Source organism: Condylura cristata, unplaced genomic scaffold, assembly GCF_000260355.1.
Source record: "Condylura cristata isolate star-nosed mole 26May11 unplaced genomic scaffold, ConCri1.0 scaffold00008, whole genome shotgun sequence".
NCBI classification, from domain to species: Eukaryota; Metazoa; Chordata; class Mammalia; order Eulipotyphla; family Talpidae; genus Condylura; species Condylura cristata.
The window spans coordinates 6,787,879-6,793,612 of record NW_004567109.1 but is presented as its reverse complement, the minus strand read 5'-3'; positions in this window follow the sequence as shown (position 1 = coordinate 6,793,612).

Here is a 5,734-nt window from a genome sequence, read left to right as displayed (position 1 = left end):
CATGTTACGAACACGTCTAGAACAGTCTTACCCAACTTAACAGCTTCCTTACAATTAGTCTTTGGACAAGGTACTCTGCCTCTCCAAGCCCAGTTTCTCACCTAAATGGGAGCATGACTCCACCAACTTCACAGTGCCAGGAGGAGGCACACAGTTGGTGTACAGTAATAACCAGCTGTGGTCACTGGCTCTCTTGAGGGACTAGCGCTCCTCTTGAGGTGCTCTTCGGGTGCCTTCCAGCTCGCAGGGTGTTCCAGACCGCGGGAAGCCTTCCCTCAGGAGAGGGGGTGGGTGAGCGCTGCGTGGGGCACAGAGGGAGAAGAGCAGAGTGAGGCCGCAGAAGGCCAGAGGGAGGTGGGCGCGGGCACTGTGGAGACAAAGGGGCAAAGGGCAGCTGGCTGGAGGAGAGCCAGGTCTGTTCCAGGGTGGGGATTTTGGGGGTGGGAGAAACACCCCCTGCCTGGCACAACTTCCAGAAGCATGTGGGGCCGTGCGAGTTCCTCTGTCATCAGCTCCTATGAAAAATCAACTGTGATGGCTGAACTTCTGTTCCATTGTTGTTATTGTTTTTTAATTACACCTCATTTTTTTAAACTCAGGAATGAAATTGGATCCAACCAACTTGAAATTAATTTGTGCCATAACACAGTGATGCAGAAACTGGGCCGTGGGCTCCCGAGCGGCCAGGGGAGGAGGGGCGGACACCGGGCCTCAGCCAGGCCGGAGAGGAGGCGGGAGCGGGGTCCGAGCCCGGGTCTTCGGTCCTCACCCTCCGAGGAGAAGCCCTCCTTTGATCCATTCATTCTCCCCACTGCTTGTGAGCACCTACTGGGGCCCAGGCCCGCTGGGCACTAGAGATGCAGCCAGCCCCGCTCAGCCACCGAGAACCTGGAGAAGAAGACACCAGAAAAGACGAGACCAGTCAGAGTTGGGGACTCTCCAGACCCCCCAGCAGCCTGGGGTTCGGCACAAGAGGACGCTCACAGCCCTAATGACATTTTCTCAAGGGGCAAGCAGCTCCCGGAGCCTCCCCTGGGCAGGTACCTCACAGGAATCTCTCCGTGCCACCTTGAGTGTGCCAACACGGTGCCCACTTCACCGACGGGAACCCAGAGGCTCTGAGGGGTAAACGGGTGTGGAGAGGGAGCTGGGTGGTGAAGCCAGACCTGAATGAGCCCAAGAGCTGTAGCCACCAGGCTGTGCTGCCTCTCCCAGAGACCTGAGGGCCCCGGGCCCTTCCCTGCGCCCAGTCAGACCCAAGCGTGAGCCCAGAATGCCGAGGCAGGAACTGGGGGGCTGGGGCGGGCAGCCAAGCAGTGCTGGCAGCAGCAGGGCTCCGTGGGCAAGAGCGTCCCATGGGGCTGCCATGGCTCCTCTCCCCCATGCGGAGACGACACCCCCGTCCTTCCCCCAGCCACTTAATGCGCCGTTCTGCTCTATCCCGTCTCCCTGGAGAAAGGAGGTTTCCTCTTCCACAGAACTGAGACTGAAGAAAAGCCGGTGTTTGCGGGGTTTGGCTCCTGTTTCAGGGCCCAGATGGACAGAAGACCCCCAAGAGGACTCTGCCTCCTCCCCCAACCCCCAGCAAATTTGGAGGCCATGAGAGGACCAGGGACCCTTTTGCAAAACTAGATGTTTTCTCTCCCTCTGAACCTTCTTTTTTCTGTAATTCTAATGTCATTTTACTCAAGGGGGGGGGGCGGGCAAGGAACACCTTCCCCCCACATTTGGGGATTTTCTGGAAAGCGCCTGCATTCTCCCCCCAGAAGTCCCATGCCCCAAACTGAGAGAGCCCCAAACTTGCAGCCAGACAAAACCTGCTCCCTGCTGAGAAGACCCTCCTTAGGGGTGTTGGGTCCCCGCTGCTGGCGTGGGGGTGTTCTTCCTGGTGCCCTGTGACCTCACACTGGCCTGGAGCAGTGGTATCTCCTGTGCCCCCACCTCCTCCACCCACTTCTCCCTCCCTCAGCTCATCATGGCAGATTTGCCATGAGCCAGGCAACTCCCTGGAAGCAGTGTTTCCACAAAGCAAAGTCCTTTCGTTTCGCCAGGAGCCATCTCCAGTTTTCTTTTAATCCTGAGTCAACTTGGGACTCAGAATGTAAGACCCTCAGGAATACTGCCTGTACAAGATGAACTTTACAGAGTTCTGGCAAGACAAAAGTATATACAGACGTTAAACTGTGAAACATGTCTGTCTTCGAGAAGGGGGTGTCACCAACAACTTTCAAACTCTGTATTATTTTACTTGAGAAATGAAATCAGATTGTTTCCAAACCAGCAATAGCCAGAAAGCCCTGGTTCAATCTCAGTTTGATAACCCAAATTCTCAAATAGGGGGTTGATAAAGTATCGTGGCAGTGGGGTAGGGGGTGCAAATCCGGCCCACCACCAGTGTTTATATAAATAAAATTTTATTGGAACACAGCCAACCCAGTTGTTTACACATTTTTACAGCTCCTTGTCCTACAACAGCAGAGTTGAAGGTTGTGACAGAAATGACACACCCTCAAAAATGAAAATATTTATTGTTTGGCTCCTTAGAAAAGTTTAACAACGCTGATTAAGATGAATATGTTTGTGAAGGAAAAATAAGTCAGCCCAGAGCCAAGGCAGGCGTTACAGGTTGGTAACCTGGACGTTACAGAATCTGGGTCATTCTGATTCAGAGGCCCTTCGCTCCATCCCAGCCTCTGTTCCCCATAGAGGACCAATCGCCTGGGGCCACTTGGACAGGGGAAGCCCTTTCTCAAGTCTAGCTGAATCCAGACCCATCATCCTCCTGCCCCATGGGCCAGACCAGGTCTGGCATCTGTCAAGACTTCCATTTTCGGGGGACGGATCCCTGGATCACGCTCAGTGCCCGGCAAGCCGGCAAAACCTCACCATCGCAGAGAAGATGATGCTGCCGCCGCTAGCCCCATCCCCCCTTCCTGGACTCCAGGCCCCAGGGGCATGCACCGGCAGGCTGACCAGTGGGCCACCACACCAGCATTAAGAGTGTCGATGGCCTTAGAAGCAATTGTTACCACTTCTGGAAGAATGATTACTTTAGTGCTGCATAAACAGCCATCTAGACCCTATCCGCAGGGTAAATGAAAGTAAGAGTCTGTGGGCTGATTTATCTTGGCCAGAGGAAGCCAGAGAAATTCATTTCCCCCTCTAAACGATCTGCGCTGGGTCCTAAATATGCAATAATTTCCTAGCTGGGAAATGGATTATCTCCCATCCCCCGGGGTGGGCGGCGGGTGGTGGGCACTGTCGTCATGACATCCTGGGGGCAGTAACAGGCTCGCCTCACTGCGGGCTCTGGGCTGCAGCCCCTAACCCTCTCCAGTTCCCGGAGGCGTGGCGGCATGGCGGAACCACAGGCTTCCTCCCAGCGAGCGAGCGAGCGGCATCGGGCGGCCCCCCAGCCCTGAGCTGCGGGGGGCAGAGGGCTGCGGAGATTGGCCCAGCCTGGCCCAGCAGGCCCGCAGCCACGTGGGCTCAACAAGAGGTCCGGTCACCCAGCCCTGGATCTGGTGAGCGCTCCAAACCCAGAGTCCCTTAATTATTCCTTTGCTTGTCTCAGGGTGACTCCAGAGCAGACCGTCTTGGGTTTCTTCCTCTATCTGTCTCCATATGTCTGTGGCATTGTGGGTGCTCACTATTTACTGGATGAGTGAATGGATTCATGAATGAATGAATGATGAAAGAAAGGGCGGTGGATGGATGGGACTTTAAACGATACTCACTTGACTCCTGGGGTGAGGACCGAGACTTATTTACCTCGCTATCTCAGTCCCTGCAACGTCATAGGTAGCCAGTAAATGTTCTTTGAGTGGCTGTGTCAGAGCAAACCAGGGTGGCTGCCTCGCCGCTCCTGCAAGCTGGGCTCTCTGGCCTGACCGCGCGGGGACTTGATGGGGGGGCCCCCTGCATTGTCCGGGAGCTCAGCTGCCCTACCCGGGGAGGGGGTACTGGCGCCAGTGGTAGAAAAAGTGGGACACGTGAAGCTCAAGGGGTCCCAGAGCTTCAAGGGTGAAATATGGTCACCAAAAGGAAAAAGGGTGTGGTAGAGAAGAGGGAGCCCCACACCAGAGCCCCCCAACCCCATGTCCTAAAGTGAGCAGGGGGCTAACAAGCGGAGAGAGGGGAGCAGAAAGAAGGGGTCAAAATTAAAAGACTGAGACAGAGAGGGAATAAAAAAAAAAAGGGCAAAATTGCAGAACAGAACAGGTCGGTATGTGAGACAAGGAATCCCGGACCCCCCGCCACAGGCCCCAGGGGAGCCTGTCATTTTGGAGGGAGGCAGCAGGATGCGTTAGTCACCTCAGGTGCCTGACACCTAGAAGCTGAGTCCCGAGGTAGAACTTGGAGCCTGGGAAACGTCTGACTCCTGTCAAGGCCAAGTGTCAGAGAACCTCCCCAGAGTTTCTCCCTGTGGCCAGTGCTGATCCTGCTGCCCCATCCCCGTGCCATGGACAGTCACATGCGTGAGTAGAGACATTCAAGTGCCAGGACGACTTTGACCCATGCCTCACAGTGTGCCATCTCAGCAGTTCTAAGGGGGCTTCTGGGCCCCCAATCGAGGGGGGCCCTTCTGGGCGCTAAACCCAAGGGTCTTACTCAGGCTCCCATCTCAGAACCTGCCATCACCCCACCCCAAACTTGGTTGTGTTCTTGATTACTAGATTCACCTAGAATCTTTTTAAATTACCTGCTCCTCCAATTATATCAGCATCTCAAAGTGATGCCCTGGGCCTTGGGAGTGGCTTAAAAATCTCCACTGATGATTCTGAGCACCCCAGAGTTCAGAGCCTATGACCTAAATTCTGGAACAGTGATTGTCACGTTGCAGTCTCAGCACCAGCAACACCAGTGAATTTGTGAGGATCATGAACTCCTGAGCCCGTGGGAACTGCAACTGCAGAGATGGGCCCAGCAGTGCTTTGAGAACCCCGCCAGGTGGCTATAAAGCAGCTCAAGGCAGAGGAATGTTCTAGAAGTATTGCTCCATAGTTGCCCCAGGGAGGACATCCCGCCCAGGGGCCCACGGGGCCTGGAATGAGCCCCGGGAAAAGCCAGGCTGCTGCAGGGCCGGGACTGGAGATGTTCAGGGGAGTCGGCCACTCTTGGAATCAATACTCTGAGACGGGGTTCCTGGGGCGGGAATAATGGTACTCTCGGGTGATCAGCGGTACAACCACAATTCCTGGAAACGGGGATCCCAGTGGTCCTTAAGTATCAGTCTGCCTGGGACATCCACTCTGGGCGTTGATAATCCGATGTTGTGGACATTAGCGGCCAGCAGGACAGGAGCATCCGTCTCGCGAGACAGGATCCCGATCCCTGCCCGTATGGGCTAGTGGGGCACCCCTTATCCGGGATATCGCTCAACTTCCGGGGGGCCCTCCTGCCCTTCCCTCCCCACTTGCCGAGCAAGCAGGTGTTTCCTCCAGTCCCTGAAACGTGGGGGAGAGGGCAGTAGAGGGTCTGCAGTCCCCCAGAATTGCCTCCTCTTTGCCCCCTGGTGCTGGCAGGACCCTAACAGAACAGAAGAGTTGGGGTGGACTTTGAAACCAGTCCCTCCCCCGTCAGTCCATCCTTTGATGATGGCCTGGCCAGAATGTCGGCTTCTCAGTCTGTCCATCCGGGCTCTGAGGGGGACGGGGAAGGCTCACGCCCTGCCCTGCACAGGAGGACACCATTCCCGTTAGGGACAGCAACCGGGACAGGGATGGGGAGCAGT